The sequence below is a fragment of the Odocoileus virginianus genome, chromosome 10, assembly GCF_023699985.2.
Source record: "Odocoileus virginianus isolate 20LAN1187 ecotype Illinois chromosome 10, Ovbor_1.2, whole genome shotgun sequence".
Classification (NCBI taxonomy): domain Eukaryota; kingdom Metazoa; phylum Chordata; class Mammalia; order Artiodactyla; family Cervidae; genus Odocoileus; species Odocoileus virginianus.
The window spans coordinates 23,724,669-23,748,158 of NC_069683.1; the positions used below are offsets into that span (position 1 = coordinate 23,724,669).

The 23,490-nt window shown below is 37.5% G+C and overlaps 1 pseudogene; it reads left to right on the forward strand.

Annotated features, from left to right (window-relative positions):
- Window positions 1–8,669, forward strand: part of LOC110149676 (protein kintoun pseudogene) — a 51,914-nt pseudogene extending 43,245 nt beyond the window's left edge.
- Window positions 8,670–23,490: the final 14,821 nt, after the last annotated feature.

A 23,490-nucleotide genomic window follows, 5' to 3' on the forward strand; every position in this document is an offset into this window, starting at 1 on the left:
CTTTACTAAGTAAAGTGGTATCGACTAAAATAGCTACCCTGAGAGACTGTGAAAAAAGAGAGAGAAAAATTGCTTGTTCTACTTTCTAGGCAAAAGTTAGCTTTGTGAAAGTTTTTATTTTTTCCAGTCTAGTAGAGTAAAATGATGTCTCAGTGTGGTTTTCATCTGTATTTTCCTGATGACTGATAAGACTGAGCTACTTTTCATGGATTTTGGCCATCATGTTGCCTCTTCAGTAAAACCCCTATGCATAGTTTCCAATTTTACTTTTGGATCATCTGTTTTCTTGATTTGTGTGAGCTCTTTATATATGAGATAATCTGGCTACCAACTCTTTGTGGATTATATGTATAGCATATTTTTTTTTCTCATTTTGTGGCTGGCATTTCACTCTATTATGCCCTTCAATGAACATATTTTACTTTTACTATATTAAATTAATAGATTTTAAAGGGTTTTTCTTTTTGTGTCTTAAGACATTCTCTGCTACTCTGAAATTATATAATATTATTTATATATTATCTTTAAAATTTTTTAAATATTTAAACACAGCAACGTTTTTTAATGTTCTCATTAATTTTAGTAATTTATTAGTAACTGCTTTTGGGTTTTCTGGGAGACAAAGATTTTGTTGTTGTTTAGTCACTAAATTGTGTCCAACTCTTTTGACTCCATGGACTGTAGCCCACCAGACTCCTATGTCCGTGAGTTTCCCAGGCAAGAATATTGTAGTGGGCTGCCATTTCCTTCTCCAGGGGATCTTCAAAATCCAGAGATTGAACCTGTGTCTCTCACATCTCCTGCTTGGCAGCCAGGTTCTTTACTGCTGAGTCACCAGGGAAGCCCAGACAATCATATCATTGACTAGTAGTAATATTTGTGTTTCTGTCTTTCAATATTTCTATATTTTTTAAAATTTGTTTTTCCTGACCTACCATTTTGTAAGGATGAACAGCAGAAAGTTCATTAGAAGTGGTGATGATGGGCAGCCTTGTCTTGTTCTTGATTTTACCATTATATAGGATCTAGGTTATAGATTTAATTTGATAAACTTTTTTTTAGGATAATGAATTTGCTTGTAGACTAAATTTAATAAGATATTTTTACATGACTATGTGTTAAATTTTACCTATTCTTGTTCAGTATCTATTAAAGATATAAGTTCTTTTTAAATCTTTTAATGTGGTGAGTTATATTGTTTTCCTAATGTTAAATCAGCTTTGCATTCATGGCATAGAGTCATGTCATTTTTATTCATGTGATTCACTAAAATACTGCCTCCACACTGAGTGAAATTAGTTGTACTTCTCTTTTCATATTGCATGTACCTGGTTTTGATATTAATGGTTATACCAGCTTCATAAAATCAATTGATGAATATTACCTCTTAGCCTACCCTCTAAAAGAGTTTGCACAAGAATTAAAATGATGGGTTCCTTGAATATGTTTGATAGAATTTCTTGTAAAACCATCTGTATCAAATTTCTTTTTGTTTGGGGATAAAATTTAACACCTGATTTGTTATCATTAATGGTCACAGAGCTGTTCAGATCTGTAATTTCTTCATAAATGGTTTTGTTGATCTGTATTCTTTGGTATTTATAATTTTGGTCCATTCTGTCTACAATATCAACTTTGTCTTATTATCATCATAGCCTTTGATGCATCTCAGTTTGGTCCTCTTTTGTTATTTCTAACTTTTTTTTAAGGTCTTTTTCCTTTTTTTTTTTAATCCCTGTTATCTTTTCTAATTCCTGGATTCTTTGAAGTTTACTACAACCATTTTAGCTATTAATTTCTTTATATTTATCCTGCTTGTAATTTATTGAAATAGAACTCTCTGAATCTAATTGGTTTATTTATTAAAATACGGAAAATTTTTAATCCTCAATATCTTCTTAATATTGCTTTCTACAAATCTTTCTATTCTCTTGTACTGCAACTCCAGTTAGATATGTTAGCTTTTCCCAATGTATCACTAACCGAATTTCCCCTTACATCCTTTTGTGTCTCTACTTTTTTCATATTTTCCACATCTTGATCTCTGTAGGCTATTTACAACTTACTGACTAGAGGTGTATTAATATGTCCTTTGTTACCCAAACTTCGTTGACCAGAGACATTTCAATATTCACCTACATAGTAAATTGCCAACCAAAGGCATTAGTTTCTGAAAAAAAAAAAAGATCCCTCAGTCAATAATGTGTTAAGACAATTTCTTTAGATCTGTCTTTAATTCTATAAGGATTTTGACTCATTGCTGTTTTCTTACTTTCTAGAAGTTCTATTTTATTATTATCCAAACCTGCCTGTTCATCATATTCATTCATCACATTTAAAAATATTTTCATTAATTTTTATAGTTGCTTTACAATGTTGTGTTAGTTTCTGCTGCACAGCCAAGGGAATTAGTTACACATAAGTATACGTCCTCTCTTTTTTAGATTTCCTTCCCATTTAGGTCACTGTATGGCATTGAGTAGAGTTCACTGCGCTATACAGTAGGTTTTCATTAGTTATCTATTTTATACATAGTAGTGTGTTTAATTCAATCCCAATTTCCCAATTTATCCCACCCCCTTCCCCTCTTAGTATCCATAAGTTTGTTCTCTATATCTGTGACTTAATTTCTGCTTTGCAAATAAGTTCGTCTCTACCATTCATCAGGCTTTTAATATTTAATTTTTATTCAGCATGAGCCAAATATGGGCCTAGTTCTCATTTATTGTGGCTTGTTTTCTCATGTACATTGGAAGTTTTATTTACACGATATTAAAACATTACCTATGGGTGTCCTTTGTGCTCGGGTTTAAATGGCAATCCACCACAGAAAATTAGTATTTTCTCCTGCCAGTTACTCGAGAGAATGAACTCAGGAACTACTTTTGATATTTGGTTTGAGGTGTTTTTGTAAACACACAGGTAGTATGAATTTGAATCCAAGTTCATATGATGACTTACTTATGAATAGAAACTCTTGGAGGAAGCAATTTTTCTCTTTACTCAGAGTCATAGATGAAATACACCTTGCTCCTTGCCAACCTGCTTACTGGGTGGGTCTTGTTTTCCTAGATATTGTTTCTCTGAGGGAGCAGCCCTCTTGGGGTCCTGATTTTATATAGGAATCTCTATTCTGACTCCTACTCTGAGCATTCTCGAGTCCTGTCTTCATCCTCATGTGTTACCAGGATAGTTGTCAAGAACAAACAAAACACTGTAGGTTGTAAGTTGTTGGAGAAGCTGCCAGATTTAGTGCTTAACTCTCTGGGACTGTATTGCAACTTTGGATTTAGCCTCTGAGGGGTTCTTTTCTCAAAAAATCTGCTAGATTGCTTTAATTTTTTTTTCATTCATTTTTATTAGTTGGAGGCTAATTACTTCACAACATTGTAGTGGGTTTTGTCATACATTGACATGAATCAGCCATGGAGTTACATGTATTCCCCATCCTGATCCCCCCTCCCGCCTTCCTCTCCATCCCATCCCTCTGGGTCTTCCCAGTGCACCAGGCCTGAGCACTTGTCTCATGCATCCCACCTGGGCTGGTGATCTGTTTCATATAGATAATATACATGCTGTTCTCTCGAAACATCCCACCCTCGCCCTCTCCCACAGAGTCCAAAAGTCTGTTCTGTACATCTGTGTCTCTTTTTCTGTTTTGCATATTGGGTTATCATTACCATCTTTCTAAATTCCATATATATGTGTTAGTATGCTGTAATGTTCTTTATCTTTCTGGCTTACTTCACTCTGTATAATTTTTTAATTTTACCTTTTAGCTAGCATTTCTCATTTTCCCCCTCCTTTCTTTTTCTTTTCTTTCTTTTTTTTTTTTGTCAGAAGGATTTTACACTATCCAGTCCTCTATTTCTAGAAATAGAAGTCTCCATAACATATTCCCATCTCCTTCTCAGATGTAGAACCCTCACTTATCCTTAAATTTCTCACTGAGATGTCATCTCTTCTGGGTAACATTCACTCTCTCTTTCTCTCTCCCCCACTCCAAAAGCAGAATAAATGAGCCCATTGTCTATGTTCTCAAATACTTGGAACATACGTCTAATAAAGATCTCCCACATTTTTTATTATAGTGATTTGCTTATCTGCTTCCTCCTACTGTTCTGCAAGATCCTGGCAGAGTGTTTTAATGATCATTTTACGTTTGGTATTTAACACAATGCCGGACACAAAGTAAACACTTGAATGGATATTTATTTGAGTGTGAATAAAGAAATAAATAAAACATCTTTATTCACCAAATGATGTCCAAACTCATTAGCATATCATTCAGGTACCTCCACAATCTAACTGCAACCCACACTTCCAGCCTTATTATTCAATTAATGCATTATTAATGAGTGCATCAATTCTCTATTAACTCATTCATTCATACATTTGTTCATTATCCAAGTGTTTTTTGAGTGCCTATTATAGGCAAGACTCCATGCCCAGAAGTGGGAATATCTTCATGATCTCAGTCTTTGTGGAATATGTTAGCAAAGGGGAGCAAATATTAACATGTAGTTACATGATACTAAATTACATTGTGATAAATGGTGTGAAGGAGAGATAGGAGCCCTACAGGATAGTGAAATGTGATGTGCATGTGGGAAGAGCATCCCAGGTGGGAAGGCTGTGAAACAAGAAAGCACCTGGTGAATATACCCACTGCTCCCTCTCACCGACTCTGCAACAGCAGCAAAGGACGATCCTTGTTCCCCAAACAGCTCCACAGTAATATCTGGGCTCAACTTGTTCCCTCTGCCTGACCTGTCCTTATCACTCATTTATCCCCCTCCACCTCTATCTGTCAACATATCAGGATCCTATTCCTTTCCTAAAGGTTTTTGTCCCTGCGGTCTCCCTTGGTCTGGAAATGATTTTACTGCTGCTTGTTCCCACTTGGTATCTCCAATTATGGTGTTTATCTTATAATTCACTTATCTCTGTATACAAACTACGTGAGGGCAAGCAATATGTCTTATTCAGCTTGATGGGTTTGTGCTTGGTAAAATCTCAATTTGGCCACAGTTTACTTCTGTGGCAAGGTTATAACCAGATTGTGCCAGACCAGAAACCGCAATAACGTCAGAAAAGAACTTCAAACTGGTTTACCAAGAGAAGAGTTTTTTTAAAAACCAACCATGCCAAACCACAAGTTCACAGCATTTTGGACAGGTAGCCAAGACTAAGACCTTTTCAAGCTTCCTTAGCACTATGAACCCCCTGATCTGGCATGAAATAAAAAACCCCAAACTATGTAACTTGATTTGGTCATGTTGGATAACACCAACTATCCAGGTCTGCAGGCAAGGAGTTAGTGTGAAATGGTTAACTTTTCCCTGCTCCTTCCATAAGGAATAGATCCCAAGTACTATCTGCCCCAACCATGCTGGGTTGGAGGACAAGGTATCTTGGGTGGGTGTACACTTAGGTAAAATCAAAGCAAAATTTAAAATGAAGACCAACACACCGTATTTTTAAATATTTAAAATTTGTAAATTATAATCATACACAGTTAATTAAAATATGTTCTATCCTCCTACCTTGACGAATAAACCCTGAGAACAACATAGAAGACTAGGTTCAAGTTTGGAATACTCCAGCACTTTGCAACATGGTGCTCAAGAAAAACCAGTCCCTGGTATTTTCCAGGAACCCTCCTCCCCCTGATTCCATCCTACACCAAGAGTGTCTTGCATACACATAAATGTAGATATCCTAGCCCACGCATTCAAGCTGCACCATACTTCTCACAAAGTGGTGCCCATTGATTAACTCTCCCAAGGGCAGAGGTTATCCTCAGGAATAGTGCTTACTAGGGAAGAAGGCTGGGCAATCCCCAGAAGCAAGTTCAAGACCTCTTGGGTCTAGAAGCTTCGTCTTGAAGGAAGGATTTGGGCTTCAGGTGAGCTCCTTCCTTTGGTCTCGTGGACCAGGTGTCCTAGCCAGACAAGGGCCAGAGTAAAGTCTTCCAAAGGGTAGGGGCTGGGTCAGGAACCCCTCTTACTTGCAACTAAAGGTCAGTACCATAGAAAGTGACTACGGTCTAGGTACTAACAGTGGTAACAAAGAGGAAAGCAGTTTCCAACACTGCCAGGTTGGATACACTGGTAAAACCATGACCTGTGTATTTCAAAATGTCTTCTATATTTACATTAACACCTCAGATGATCTCATTTAGTTTTATGAATTTCAATATCTCCTTTATGCAAACCATAGCTGTTATTGTCATCACATCTACACTATAAGAATTGATACACGAAGTTTATCAAGTGGAAGGACATTGAAACTAGAAGAAAAGTTGGACCTACTTTAAAGAATGAAGAGAAATGAAAACTAAAATTAAAGCCCAAGAAGTATAAGTAGTAAAACAGTATTAGTGATGAAATTAAATCCTAAAAAAAAAATCATTTAACCCAAAATAAGGCAAGACAAGCAAAAAGAGAAAAGAAGAACAAAGGAGACATGGCATGAATATAAATCACAGGATAGTAGATTTAAACATATAAAATTGATAATGATACTAAATGTAACTGGTCTAATCACTTGACTTAAAATGCAGAGTCTTTCAAAATAGATAAGAAGGTAAGACACAACTAAACTATGTCTAAAGAAACATAATTTAAATAAAAAGACACAGGTAAATTAAAAGTAAAATGCCAGAAAGTGGTACATCATGAAGCACCAAGCAAAAGATATCTGGAATGGCTATCTTTTCATCAAGCAAAAGAGAACTTGCAATAGGAATATTTAGTCAGTTCAGTGGTTCAGTCATGTCCGACTCTTTGTGACCTCATGGACTGCAGCACGCCGGGCTTCCCTGTCCATCACCAACTCCTGGAGCCTACTCAAACTCACGTCCCTCATGTCAGTGATGCCATCCAACCATCTCATCCTCTGTTGTCCCCTTCTACCAGCTTCAATCTTTCCCAGCATCAGAGTCTTTTCCAATGAATTGGTTCTTCGCATCAGGTGGCCAAAGTATTGGAATTTCAGCTTCAGCATCAGTCCTTCCAATGAATATTCAGCACAGATTTCCTCTAGGATGAACTGGTTGGATTTCCTTGCAGTCCAAGAGCTCTCAAGAGTCTTCCCCAACACCACAGTTCAAAAGCATCAATTCTTCAGTGCTCAGCTTTCTTTATAGTCCAACTGTCACATCCATACATGACGACTGGAAAAACCATAATTTTGACCACATGGAGCTTTGTTGGCAAAGTAACATCTCTGCTTTTTAATATGCTGTCTAGGTTGGTCATAAATTTTCTTCCAAGGTCATAACTTTCTTCTTTTAATTTCATGGCTCAGTCACCATCTGCTGTGATTTTGGAACCTCAAAAACTAAAGTCTCTCACTGTTTGCATTATTTCCTCCATCTATTTGCCATGAAGTGACAGGACCAGATGCCATGATCTTAGTTTTCTGAATGCTGAGTTTTAAGCCAACTTTTTCACTCTCCTCTTTCACTTTCATCACTTTCATCAATCTTCACTTTCTGCCATAAGTGTGGTGTCACCTCCCTATCTGAGATTATTGATATTTCTCCCAGTAATCTTGATTCCAGCTTTTGCTTTTCCAGCATTTCTCATGATGTACTCTGTATATAAGTTAAATAAACAGGGTGACAATATATAGCCTTGATGTACTCCTTTCTCAGTTTGGAACCAGTCTGTTGTTCCATGTCCAGTTTTAACTGTTGCTTCTTGACCTGCATACAGATTTCTCAGGAGGGAGATCAGGTGGCTGGTATTCCCATCTCTTTAAGAATTTTCCACAGTTTGCTGTGATCCACACAGTCAAAGGCTTTGGCATCAATAAAGCAAAAGTAGATGCTTTTCTGGAACTCTCTTGCTTTTTTGATGATCCAATGGATGTTGACAATTTGATCTCTGGTTCCTCTGCTTTTTCTAAATCCAGTTTGAACATCTGGAAGTTCACAGTTCACATACTGTTGAAGTCTGGCTTGGAGAATTTTGAGCATTACTTTGCTAGCATGTGAGATGATTGCTTAAACAATGATTGTTTGGAGGAAAGGTTATTTGTCAATGAAGACAACTTTAATGAGTTTCTTGAAGAGGTCCTAAGCCCTCCATTCAGAGACAATGCCCCTGATGCCACCATTAATTGAAGTTCTTCAAGTTACTGATAGTAGGACTGAAATACATGCAAAGTTGCAAGAATGCAGTAACTCTGAGCAGCTTCATGAAAAAGAAAAAAAGAGTCAATGAAGGAAGTCCTCTAATAGAAAAAGAAAATCTAGAACATGCTACCACCTCAACAACAGATTCTGATTCATCTGTAGTGGTCACAGTACTAGAAGCAGATAGTCGTGGTTCAGTTGCATGCTTGCAACAAGGGGCTCTTGATGTTTCTCAAAAGTGGTTTGCAAAGTCTCAGCAACCTAAGTCAGAAAAGGAACTTGAATTTATAAAAAAAACAAAAGTACTGTTTATTCAAATGAAAAGAAAAAGATAATTTAAAAAGAACCAGTAATAACTGAAGAGAAAGAATTGGATGGAAAGCACCCATCTTCATTACTGAACAAAACCACTGTTCATAGTACACCTGGTTTTGACCACATAAAAGAACCCAATATGCAAAATGGTAGTGATCAGGAAGCTTCAATAAGCCTCTTATCCCTATCCATCAGAGGGCAGACAGAATGAAAACCACAATCACAGAAAACTAACAAAACTGGTCATATGGACCACAGCCTTGTCTAGCCCAATGAAACTCTGAGCCATGCTGTGTAGGGCCACCCAAGTCGGACGGGTCATGGCAGAGAGTTCTGACAAAACGTAGTCCACTGGAGAAGGGAATAGCAAACCACTTCAGTATCCTAGCCTTAAGAACTCCATGAGCAGTATGAAAAGGAATATTACCAGGCACAAATAGGAATTATTTTATAAAATTGATCAAATCATCAGAAAGTGAAAGTCACTCATTTGTGTCTGAGTCTTTGCAACCCCATGGACTATACAGCCCATGGAATTCTCCAGGCCAGAATACTGGAGTGGGTAACCTTTCCCTTCTCCAGGGGATCTTCCCAACCCAGGGATGGAATCCAGGTCTCCAGCACTGCAGGCAGGTTATTTACCAGCTGAGCCATGAGGTAAGACCAAGAATACTGGAGTGGGTAGTCTATCCCTTCTCCAGTGGATTTTCCCAACCCAGGAATTGAACTGGGGTCTCCTGCATTGCAGGTGGATTCTTTACCAGCAGAGGTAGCAGGAAAGCCCTAAATCATCAGAGTTCAGTTCAGTCACTTAGTTGTGTCTAACTCTTTTCAACCCCATGGACTATAGCAAGTCAGGCTTACTTGTCCATCACCAACTCCCGGAGCTTGCTCAAACTCATGTGCATCGAGTCAGGAATGCCATCCAAGCATCTTAACCTCTGTCATCCCCTTCTCTTTCTGCCTTCAATCTTTCCCAGCATCAGGGTCTTTTCCAATGAGTCAGTTGTTCTTCACATCAGGTGGCCAAAGTATTGGAGTTTCTGCTTTAGCATCAGTCTTTCCAGTGAACATTCAGGACTGATTTCCAAGAAGACCTAAATAATGCTATCAAGCTAACCTGAACTAACTTGGATTTATAGAACAACAGCAGAATATACTTTCTTTTCTAATATTCATGAAACATTCACTAGACCACATTCCTGGTCAGAAATCTGCTTCATTTATTTTAAAGCATTGATATCATACAGAGGTTGGTTTTGAACAAAATGGAGTTAAATTGAAAATCCTAATAAAAATATATGGATAATGCCATTTGGAAATAAAGCATTTGGAAATTTTAAAATATATTTTAAATAACTCATGGGTCAAATAAGCTGTCATAAAGGAATCTGGAAAATGTTTAACTGAGTAAAAATGACAACAAAATATATTAAGACCTGTCAGATATAATTAAAGTAATGCTTAAAATGAAATTTTGGTGGCTCAGAAGATAAGGAATCTGCCTGCAAGGCAGGATACCTGGGTTTGATCCCTGGCTGGGGAAGATAACCCTGGAGAAGAGAATGGCAACCCACTCTAGTATTCTTGCCTGGGAAATTCCATGGACAGAGGAGCCTGGCGGGCTACAGTCCATGGGGTTCCAAAGAGTTAGACTTGACTGAGCGACTAACACTTTCATTTTCACTAAAATGAAATTTACATTATTAAATGCTTATATTAAAAGGGGAAAGATCCAAAGCTATTTGTCTCAGTTTTCAAATTAAGAAGCTAGAGAATAAGAGTAAATTAAACCCAAAATAGCAAGAAGGAGGGAAATAATGATGATAAGACAAAAATCAATGAAATGGAAAAATGACAAACAATAGAGAATATCATGAAACCAAAATCCGAGTCTTTGAAAGATTAATAAATTTGGCAAATCTGTACTGATCAAGGCAAAAGAGAAAAAGTATAGATTATCAATATCAACAATCCAAGATGCAATAATGCAAGTCCTACAGGCATTAAAATTATAACAAGTTCATATAATAACCAACTGTAATAATAAATTTAAACAAATCTAAAGCTACCAAGAGTATCTCAAGAAGAAATTTTAAAATCTTTATAGTCCTGTAACTATCAAATAAAATTACTTTGTAATCTAAAATGTACCCACATTTAAAATCCAGGCCCAGATGGCTTCATTGCTATATTCCAACATTTAATTAAGAAAGTGTATCAACCAAAAACATGTTTCAGAAGGACTTCCCTGGTCAGATGGTAAAGAATTTGCCTGCGATGCAGGAGACCCAGGTTCAGTCCCTGGATAGGGAAGATCCCCTGGAGAAGGAAATGGAAACCCACTCCAGTATTTTTGCCTGAGAAAATCCAAGGACAGAGGAACCTGGTGGGCTACAGTCCATGGGGTCACAAAGAGTCAACGTGACTGAGTAACTAACACATTGATTCATAAACATGTTTCAGAAAACAGATGAGGAGAAACTACTTCTCAATTTATTTTATGAAGCCAGCATCACCGTAATTTCAAACACAGATATTTCAAAGAGGAAAAGAGAACAAAAGCAACAGATAAGTATTTCTCATGAACATACATAAAAAATCCTCAACAAAATTCTAGCAGATTGAATTAAAAAAAAAAATGATGCTGTAGAAATGTGTCCATTTACATAGAAGTACATTAGCAAAGAGACTGGAGGAAAATATCGGGTCATAAAGAGTATCTCTTAAAGGGGAAAATATATATATGTGTACAAACAGAAAAGAATCTCAGTGACTTCCATACGTTTGATGGAACCATCTTATTCAAGACCAGAACAATGACTTTTCATATTAAAAATAACTATTGAAAAGACATTGTTGAGCTCAACAATAAGATGTACTAGAAACACAACAAATGTAAAGTTATGAGTGTAGTTAAAGTCAAAGATGCACTTGGCTCTGGATCCTGAAGCACATAGTAACAGCTGAGAGTCTGTTCCTGGGAGGTAAAAGGAGCAAAAATTTCATCTAATAAGTATCACAATACTGCATAATCCACAGATGGTTGAATCCAAGGATACAGAACTTGGGATAAAGAAAGTTGACTGTAGAATTGAATGTGGATTTTCTCCTGTGTAGGAAATCAGTGCTCCTAACCCCTGAGTTGTTCAGGGTCAACTGTAGTTAGAAATATAGAATGTAAAAAAATAAATATAGCCATAAAGGAAAGAAATGCAAAAGATAGAATCAACTCTAAGTTAACACAAAGAGAATATCAGTTCACTATAATGTGCTGGGAAGCTCTTCGAAAACATAGCATAAAGAGACAAAGATCTGAAAAATTACGAGAGGAGATAAGAGACATGAAAGACAGGTTGTCAAGCCTCCAAAAAGGAGAGAGAAAGGGGTAATAGTAGAGAAGCAATATTTGAACGAATAAGCTAAGAATTTTCTATGATTGGAGAAGAAACTAAATCTTCACATTTGAGATTTGAAGTCAAGCAGGATAAATAAAAATAAATCTACCCTTTAGGCAAAATGTGGTAAAATTGTATAGTATTAATGATAACTAAAAATATTAAAAGCTACTGAAAGAAAAACAGTCTATAGCAATACTCTCTACTGCAATACTGATTTCCAGAAACAATAGGGTAATTTCTTCACACTAATAAGGAAAAATACCATTAATTTAAAATTCTATAAACAGTTAACAATTATTTGAGTGAAAGCAAAATTAAGACATTTTTAGACCTAAAAGTACCAAGAGAAACTACCTCACCAACCTCAAGAACTATTAAAAGATATGTTTCATCAAGAAGTAAAGCAAACCCATAGAAAGAATGGCATTGACAAACACAAAACTTGTAAAATATGCCAATAAATTAAATTAACTAATAACTTTTATTTTATTTTCCCTGGTGGCTCAGACGGTAAAGTGTCTGTCGGCAATGCTGGAGACCCAGGTTCGATCCCTGGACCGGGAAGATCCCCTGAAGAAGGAAATGGCAACCCACTCCAGTACTCTTGCCTGGAAAATCCCATGGATAGAGGAGCCTGGTAGGCTATAGTCCATGGGGTCACAAAGAGTCGGACACAACTGAGTGACTTTACATACTTTACTTTATTTTAAAATTGTATTTTGCTTATTTTAGAAGGTAAAAATAAAACTTCACACAACACAAACAAGATGAGGAATATGCAGTGGATAAACTTAAGGCATGCTAAGTTCTGAGTCTTGTGTATGAAAAAGTAGACATATAAGGCATTGATTAACTTTGGACTGTCAGAAAAAATTTACAGTTGTGTATATATGGCAAGCTGTAATTCTATTCAACAAAATTTATGCTTCTTGTGAGGTTTCCCTGCTTTTAAAATAATAATACTTCTCTGAATTACTGACATTAGGCTTGGTCATTGGACTTCTTTGGCCATTGCAATGTATTTGGTAATAATATACATTACTTCCAGAACCTTTCAGAACCACTGAAAGGAACTTTCTGTGGTTCTGTTTCAGAACCATTGTCTACTTCATGACTTTTTTCCCCTCTGCTTTCAAACTGACATTGCCAGATAAATTGCAGGCTAACCCATTAAATTTGATTTTCAGAAAAATAACAAGTTTTAGTATGTGTCCCATACAATATTTGTGACATGCTTACACTAAAAAATTACTCATTGTTATCTGAAATTCAAATTTAACTGACATAAATATCCTTCCCCAAAATTAACTCAAAATGTGTCACAGAACTAAATGTAAAACACAAAATTGTAAAACTCCTTGAAGATAACATAGAAGAAAACCTAGACAGCCTTGGGTGTGGCAATGACATTTTAAATGCAAGATCAAAGACCAGTTTGTGAAAGAAATAATTAATAAGTTGGACTTCATTAAAATTTAAAACTTCTGCCCTAAAAAAAAAAAAAACAGTGTCAAGAGACTGCAAAGACAAAACACACATTGGGAGAAAACATTTGCAAAAGACATCTCTGATAAAGGACTGTTATCCATAATATATACAGAACTCTTAACAACAAATAACCTGATTTTAAAGTGAATCAAAGATCTTAACAAGCATCTCACCAAAGAAGATATACAAATGACAACTAAACATATGAAAAGATGCTCTACATAATATGACATTCAGTTCAGTTCAGTTGCTCAGTCGTGTCCGACTCTTTGCGACGCCATGAATGGCAGCACGCCAGGCCTCCCTGTCTGTCACCAACTCCCGGAGTTTACTCAAAATCATGTCCATTGAGTCGGTGATGCCATCCAAACATCTCATCCTCTGTTGTCTCCTTCTCCTGCCCCCAATCCCTCCCAGCGTCAGGGTCTTTTCCAATGAGTCAACTCTTCGCATGAGGTGGCCAAAGTATTGGAGTTTCAGATTCAGCATCAGTCCTTCCAATGAGGATGGACTAGTTGGATTTCCTTGTAGTCTAAGGGACTCTCAGGAGTCTTCTCCAACACCACAGTTCAAAAGCCCCAGTTCTTCGGCGCTCTGCTTTCTTTATAGTCCAACTCTCACATCCATACATGACCACTGGAAAAACCATAGCCTTGACTAGACAGACCTTTGTTGGCAAAGTAATGTCTCTACTTTTTAATATGCTGTCTAGGTTGGTCATAACTTTCCTTCCAAGGAGTAAGCGTCTTAATTTCATGGCTGCAATCACCATCTGCAGTGATTTTGGAGCCCCAAAAAATAAAATCTGACACTGTTTCCACTGTTTCCCCATCTATTTGCAATGAAGTGATGGGACCAAATGTCATGATCTTAGTTTTCTGAATGTTGAGCTTTAAGCCAACTTTTTCACTCTTCTCCTTCACTTTCATCAAGAGGCTTTTTAGTCTCTATACTTTCTGCCATAAGGGTGGTGTCATCTGCATATCTGAGGTTATTGATATTTCTCCCGGCAATCTTGATTCCAGCTAGTGCTTCTTCCAGCCCAGCATTTCTTGTGATGTGCTCTGCAAATAAGTTAAATAAGCAGGGTGACAATATACAGCCTTGATGTACACTTTTTCCTATTTGAAACCAGTCTATGTGTTGTGATTAGGGAAATGCAAATCAAAATGATGAGATATCACTACATATCTATTGGAATGGCCAACATTCAAAACACTGACAACACCAGATGCTGACAAGTCTATGGAGCAACAGGAATTTGTATACATACAGCTGATCCACATTATCATACAGCAGAAACTAACAGAACACTGTGAAGCAATTATACTCCAATAAAAAAATTTTTTTGAAAAACAGTTGGCCCAGATTAAAGTGAGGGAGAGGAGTAAATAGGCAAGCAAGCAATTTTTAAGGTCGTGAAAATGCTCTGTATGATAATGAATATCATGAACATATGTTATTATACGTTTGTCCAAACCCATAGAATGTACAGCACCAAGAGTGAATCTGAAGGTAAATAATAGACTTTGAGTGATTATGATGCGTCAATGTAGGCTCATCAAGTGTAACAAAGGTACCACTCCAGAGGGGGTTGTTGATAACGGGGGAAGGTGTACATGTGTAGGGTCAGGAAGTATATGGGAAATCTCTGTACTGCCCTCTCAATTTTGCTGTGAACTTAAAACTGCTCTAAAAATATTGTCTTTTTTTTTAAAAAAAAAAGCAAAGCATGTACTGATTATAAATACATTGATACTTGCAGTTATAACCCCAAATGGTTCCTATCCAGCATGTTATTTAACATGCTTACAAATCAATAAGAAAAATAACCAATGCAATGAAGTATGTTCATGTAAATGAGCTGGCAATTCACAGGTAAGAAAACTTGAATGATAGTAAGTAAATGAAAATATGCTCAACCTCATTAGCATTTGTGGAATGCAAATTATAACAAAAATGAGATATAGTTTCATATCCCTCACGTTCATGAAAATTCAAAATTATGGCAGTGCCTAGTGTTGATGAGAACGTGGAAAAATGGTAACATTCATGCCTGTTGGTGGGATGGTAAATTGATACCACTGCTTGAGAAAATACATTTTGGCATCACCTGGGAACACAGAAGATATTTGTGCTCTCCAATACAACATTCTAGAGAAATTTTAACACATGAGTGCAAGAAAACATGTGCAAGAATACTTATTGCAGCTTTTACATGAGAGTAAAAACTTGGAAATGGTTTAAATATCTATCAGAAGGATGGATAAACTGTGATACATTTATATAAAGGAACATCATTCAGCACCTTAAATGAAGCTGAGAGAGTAGCATACACATATATATAGGTAAAATATCAATTACAGGATGATACAGACAGCATAAAGTCATCTATATAAAATTTTAAATTGTGCAATATTCTCTACTTACAGCTTAGAGATGTATACATAGATAGCAAAAGTATTAAATTCAGCATGGGAATTAAGGAGAGTGGTTATCTTTCAGAAGAGAAAGAAGCTAATAGAATAGGGGATAGGCACCCAGGGGATTCCATTTGTATCTGTCAATGTAATTCTCTATTTCTCAAAAAGGAAAAAGCCTATCTTCTTCTTTATATTTGAAATATTTCACAATGATTTAAAAATTCAGAAGGAAAAGTAAAATCAAGGAGTTGACAGTGCTTCTCTCTGAATTATATGAATTTATTTTATTGTTGTTTTAGGATTTCTCCTTTTCATTGTTGTTCAAAGAAAGAAATTCTTTTCTTTCTGAATATTAAATAATTAGGCTTTTCCCCTACCTGAATATTTTGGATGTGTATATGAATACATATGTGTGTGTGTATACACATACATCTATGTGTGTATGTGTGATATAACATGTATATATGTGTGTATGTGTGATACTGCACATATTTCTTAATAGTAACAATGACAACACAATTGGAGACTTTTTTTCTCCATCAGTTTTCTAGAATGCTTGGTGGAAAAGGATTTTCTGGATCATGCAGATGGTAACCTCACAAAGGTCGTGGCATGTGCGGAATGGCCCCACCCATGGTGGTTTCCAGGGTTTGGATGAGAACCGGTTTCTGGCTATTTCACCATCTCAGGAGAGGTGAGAGGTGTTGCTCTAGAGACACCCAGTCAGCACCGCTTCTACCTGAGAGGCCCTGCCCAGCCTTGAAATCGTTTCTGAAACTAATGAGATCAGCAGCTTTTCACGAAACCATGAGTCATCTCTATCGGTGGAGATTTCCAGGAGTCTGAGGAGTGCCTTGAAGTGCTGGCTTCACCAGGTGTGCTAGCATCACCAACCCTTCCCCAACACCTAGTGCCACATCCAGCCCATTGCCCACGGTCATGAGGTCACATGAGGTTTCAGGTGAAGACTGTAAAAGTAATGCAATCCCAATAAAAATTTCAGTCAGATTGTTTTTTAGGAACTTTATCTTTTAACACTTACATTAGCTTACAACTAATTAAGACATTACTAGTTTTAAGACACATTAGAAGACCAATAATAGAAACTGTATGGTATTCAACAGAAACAGATAAATCAATCAGTGGAAGAGAAGAAACTAGTGTTATATAAAGACAGATAGATAGTCTGAAAGATTTATTGAGACACTTGCTTAATAAATAACATTGAGAAACTAGAAAATTGACTATTATAGGAAAAAATACTGAAGCTAGATTACTAACCCCATTAATAAGGGTAGATTTTAGACAGAGTATGCAGATGACACCACCCTTATGGCAGAAAGTGAAGAACTAAAGAGCCTCTTGATGAAAGTGAAAGAAGAGAGTGAAAAAGTTGGCTTAAAAGTCAACATTCGGAAAGCTAAGATCATGGTATCTGGTCCTGTCACTTCATGGCAAATAGATGGGCAAACAGTGGAAACAGTGACAGACTATTTTGGGGGGCTCCAAAATCACTGCAGATGGTGACTGCAGCCATGAAATTAAAAGATGCTTACTCCTTGGAAGGAAAGTTATGACCAACCTAGACAGCATATTAAAAAAGCAGATACATTACTTTGCCAACAAAGGTCCATCTAGTCAAGGCTATGGCTTTTCCAGTGGTCATGTATGGATGTGAGAGCTGGACCATAAAGAAAGGTGAGCACCGAAGAACGGATGCTTTTGAACTGTGGTGTTGGAGAAGACTCTTGAGAGTCCCTTGGACTGCAAGGAGATCCAGCCAGTCCATCCTAAAGGAGATCAGTCCTGAATATTCATTGGAAGGACTGATGCTGAAGCTGAAACTGCAATACTTGGCCATCTGATGTGAAGAAACTGACTCATCGGAAAAGACCCTGATGCTGGGAAAGATAGAGGGCGGGAGAAGGAGACAACAGAGGATGAGATGTTTGGATGGCATCACCTACTTAATGGACATGAGTTTGAGTAAACTCCAGGAGGTGGTGATGGACAGGCAGGCCTGGTGTGCTGCAGTCCATGGGGCCACAAAGAGTCGTACATGACTGAGTGACTGAACTGAACTGAAAAACCTAAATGTGAGCACTAAAACTATAAAATTAACAGAATAAACTGTAGAATATGGAGAGAATTTAAAACGCTATTATACCTATGCTACCCACTCCAGTATTCTTGGGCTTTCCTTGTGGCTCTGCTGGTAAAGAATCAGCCTGCAACGTGGGAGACCCGAGCTCAATCCCTGGGTTGGGAAGATCCCCTGGAGCAGGGAAAGGCTACACACTCCAGGTATTCTGGCCTGGAGAATTCTATGGACTGTGTAGTCCATGGGGTCACAGAGAGTCCCACACAACTGAGTGACTTTCACTTTCACTTCACTTTCATACCTAGTGTAAAAAATAAAAAATTGAATGAGGTATATAATCAAACATAATTTACATAAAACAGAAATAATACACATAGTGTTAGTCGCTCAGTTGTGTCTGACTCTTTATGATCCCATTGACTGTAGCCTCTGTCCTTGGACTTCTCCAGGCAAGGATCCTATAGTGAGTTGCCGTTTCCTTGTCCAAGGGATCTTCCCAACCCAAGGATTGAACCCAGGTGTCCTGCATTGTGGGCAAATTCTCCACCATTTGAGCCACCAGGGAAGCCCTACTGTATAATCAAACATAATTTACATAAAATTGAAAGAGTACACATACAATGTATATTTGAAGAACACATATTTAAAAAAAAAACCTAAATGTAAACCACAACAACAAACACATAGAACAGAATGGTTGTTCATGGAAGTGGATATGAAAACAAAAAAAGACAATAAATACATAAATTAAATAAAAAAGAAACCTTGAGGGGCCACTAATAATTATGTCCCATAAACAGAAGAGTATGATTAACTCTGCAACTGAAGATACACTTGCCCTGTAAGTGCTTATACTCTCATAGGGAAAAAGATACTACAAATGTTAAAGAAATTGTGTATGTATTAAGGAATTCACACGCCATCTGGCAAAGAAGAGATACTCATTATACAGATGCTCCTATTTAAGCCAGGCAGACTGTAATAAAAGCCATCATATAGGATGTATCACAGCATAATATAGAGTGACTAACATCTATTTTTTTTTACAGACAGAAGACCCTAGGTATCTTCTTCTGGAAGTATATTAATGGAACAGTTTATTCAATAAAAATCTAAGCACAACACATCAGAGATGCATGTGTGGGAATTGATGGAAATGCATTAAGGCATTGCAGTCTTCATCAGCACTTTGGATAATAAGTGACAGAAATGTGAGTCTATATCTTTTGCAGTATCAATAAACTGTTTATTACTTATATTTGTCTAAGTTTTTAGATGTTATGACTTTACAGAAGAAAAAAGTACCAACAAAGAAAATGAACCTTTCCTTTGCTCTCTTTTCTCTCCCACCTCTAGAATTTCTCCATTATCTTTTAATACTTTTCCAACTTTAATTAAATAAGAATAATACTAAAGATTTACTGGGGTTCCTTGGAAGCTCAGACACTAAAGAATCTGCCGGGAATACAGGAGACTCAGGTTCAATCTCTTGGGTGGGAAGATCCCCTAGAGAAGGGAATGGCTACCCACTTAAGTATTCTTGCCTGGAGAATTCCTTGGACAGAGAAGTTTGGTGGGCTATAATCTGTGGGGTCACAAAAAGCTGGACACAACTGAGTGATTTTCACTTCACTCACTTGATTCACAATCCTAAAGGTAATTAACCCTGAATATTCATTGAAAGGCTGTTGCTGAAATTGAAGGTCCAATACTTTGGACACATACTGTGAAGAGCCGAATCATTGGAAAAGACCTTGATGATAGGAAAGATTCAAGGCAAAAGGAGAGGGAGGCAGCAGAGGATGAGATGGTTAGATAGCATCATCAACTCAAGGGACATGAATTTGAACAAACTTTAGGAGATAGAGAAGGACAGGGAAGCTTGGCATGCTGCAGTCCATGGGGTCTAAAAGAGTTAGACATGACTTAGTGACTGAACAACAATAACAACTTTATTTAAATGGTAAAAAGGTTGAAATAACAAAAATGCCCCCCAAATAGGGGAATAGCTAAGCCAATGATGTTTCCCACTTGATAGACTATTATAGACTCATGAAAATTATGTTAAAGTAGAAGAGGAAGAACAAGCACTAAGGAGGGGATGATACATTGTGGCTGGAAACATAGGTCCACAGGCAGATCTCAGTTTCTCCCCATGAGTTGATCTGGCTGGAATCTCTGGTGATTTGTCTCATCTGCATTGCAAGCAGTATTTCACAAATTCCACACCTCAACCAATCCTTTAGGAATTCAGAATGGTTTTTGCTGACAGAGGGAGATCATGCAGGAAAAAATATGTATAATAAAATATTTTTTCAAGACTGATTGGATGAGGGCATAGAGATTTGTAGAGGCAACATAAGTAATTCTGGCATAGCACTACTTGATTTCATCTATGTTAATTGAGTGTAAGATACTCCATTATTTTATGTATCATTAAGTAAGAAAAATAGTGTCAATGTAATTATGACATAATGGAGTCTTTAAAAAAACAATACAGCAGTCTGGAAAGCTGGAGTGTATGTCCCAACCCTTCTACTTCTAGCTACACGGCTGTGAACACATGAACTAACCTTTCTAAGCCCCAGTGTCAGCATTTGTAGTGAAAAAACAGTAGAGAAGTCTGTGTAGAGATTAAACAAGAAGAAAACACAGTGTTTAGCATGGTTTCTAAACCATAATGAAACAATGGACTGGTTCCAAATTGGGAAAGGAGTACATCAAGGCTGTATATTGTCACCCTGCTTTTTTAACTTATATGCAGAGTACATCATGAGAAATGCTGGGTTGGATGAAGCACAAGCTGGAATCACGATTGCTGGGAGAAATATCAATAACCTCAGATATGCAGATGACACCACCCTTATGTAAAAAAGCAAGGAGGAACTAAAGAGCCTCTTGATGTAAGTGAAAGAGGAGAGTGAAAAAGCTGGCTTAAAACTCAACATTCAGAAAACTAAGATCATGGCATCTGGTCCCATCACTTCATGGCAAATAGATGGGGAAAAAACGGAAATAGTGACAGACTTTACTTTCTTGGGCTCCAAAATCACTACAGATGGTGACTGCAGCCTTGAAATTGATGCTTACTCCTTGGAAGAAAAGCTATGACAAACTTAGACAGCATATTAAAAAGCAGAGACATTACTTTGTCTACAAAGGTCCATCTAGTCAAAGCTATGGTTTTTCCAGTAGTCATGTATGGATGTGAGAGTTGGACCATAAAGAAAGCTGAGCACCAAAGAATAGATGCTTTTAAACTGTGGTGTTGGAGAAGACTCTTGAGAGTCCCTTGGAGATCCAACCAGTCCATCCTAAAGGAAATCAGTCCTGAATATTCATTGGAAGTACTGATGCTGAAGCTGAAACTCCAATGCTTTGGCCACTTGATGCGAAGAACTGACTCATTGACCCTGATGCTGGGAATGATTGAAGGCATGAGGAGAAGAGGACAACAGAGGATGAGATGTTTGGATGGCATCACCAACTCAATGGACATGAATTTGAGCAAGCTCTGGGAGTTGGTGATGGACAGGGAAACCTGGCGTGCTGCAGTTCATGGGGTTGCAAAGAGTAGTACACGACGAGCAACTGAACTGAACTGAACTAGTACATAATGACCACTGATATTTAAAATATATTAGAAATTTTAGGATGAATGAAAAGTTTGTAAGAATATAGACTGCACTCACAGGGTTAGCATGCTCAGTCATGTCTGATTCTTTGTGACCCTATGGACTATAACCAGTCAGGCTCTTCTGTCCATGGAATTTTTCAGTAAGAATACTGGAGTAGGTTGCATTCTCCAGAGGATCTTCCTGACCCAGGGATTGAACTCGGGTCTCCTGCACTGCGGCAGATTCTTTACCATCTGAGCCACCAGGGAATCCCCAAAAGTTGGTAATAATACAGTATGCGCTCATAGTATAATGTAATGAAAAAACAAGAGATAACATTACTATAATCTCAACTATATTTTTTAAAAGTAATGTGTAGGAAAAATACTGAAAAGAAATATACAAAAATTTTCATGTGTGTGTTAACATATATAACACATGTTTGGAAGGTAAAACTATGGATTCTTTTTTCTTTTTGTATTTTCCTGGTTTCCTAACTTCTCTATAAAATTAATTTTAATGGGAAAAAGTTCTTCTATTACTTTTATGATTTATTCCTAGATGCTTTTTTCATACTTGGGTACCACCATTGAATGAGGAAACAAATGCACCCTCAATGTAGCTACAAAGCATCAGTCCTGCCACTTCTTATTCTAGCCTGAGGACAGTGCTAGTTAAACAAAACCTGTGACTCTCACCCTGGATTCTATTAATACCTGATATTTACAATCCTTATAACAATAGTCCAGCTCTTTCCTTCTAATCAATTGAAATAGCACAAACTGGTAAAGCCTATCTTTTGTCTCATGCATTATTCCTCCCCAGGATATTTATACATTAACTATTAACATATTTGATCACTAGATCAAAACTTCAGGCTCAAGACAAAAAAGAAAAAAATCAAGGTGGAATTTTAGGAGTCCAGTTTTGGGGAAAGGAGATTTGGAAAGAAGGACCTTTCAACCACAGCACCTTCATTTTCTTTTACCAAAAGACTACATACTTACCAGCAGAATTTCATGTCCTTAAACCTCTGGCAGGATTCTGGATTTCCCTAAGCAGTCTTACTATTGAATGTTCTACCACTTGTGCTGGTCAGGCACTGTGCTCCAACTTTGGTTTTACCTCTAAGATCTTGTGAACTCACCCCTTTTTATATCCCAGGCACCTGGCTCTTGGCAGATGCTAAATCAATTGGTTGCCCAGTGATCAATTTCTTCTAGCAAAAAGACTTCTTCCCTTCCTAGCAAAGCCGTAAATTTCCCCTCACTCTCAGACATCGTGCCTCACCTCTTCAGACCTCTTCTACCAGGATAGCACAGCCCACTCTGCCTGATGTGTGAACTAGACTAGTCCTCCCAGACGTGTCCTGGAGCCAGTTTCCCAGAACATGAGAACAGGTGGTCAGGGCCAGGCCATGCCCATGCTGTGGAAAGCCACTGGAAATGACTGGTGAGTGAGTCATATAGCTGTGTCACTGTTTGTTTACAGGGACCAAAGCTACATTTGTTCCAAGCTTGTAGATTCAGAGAAGAAAAAAAATCTCAGGAAAAAACCAGAGGCTCATATTATTCCAAATTACCTGCAAAAGACAGTGATAGGCGGCCTGCAGGTGGAGATAAGACAGCTCTTGAAATTCCACTGAAAGACTGCAGACACCTGTCCCCAAGTGTCTCGGGTAGCTGGCAGAGAGATGTTTCCCTATGAAAAGACTGAAGAAGAGATATTGTCTTCAATGTGCCCAGAGAGGGGGCTCTTGAACGGCCTTTGGAATTGTTGGTTGGTGTGGCAGAGACAACTTGTGACTTGGTTTCAGAAAGCCTGCATTCAAGTTCTGCTTCCCTCATCTAACGATCGTATGATCTTGCGGGAGTCACTTAATTTCCCTGACTGTCAGTTTCGTCATCTGTAAGCTGGTGGCAGTAATTCCAGGGTGCTGAGATAATTCAGGGAGTTTACATGAATCTCCTGGCGTATAGGAAGTGCTCAGTGAATGTTTCAT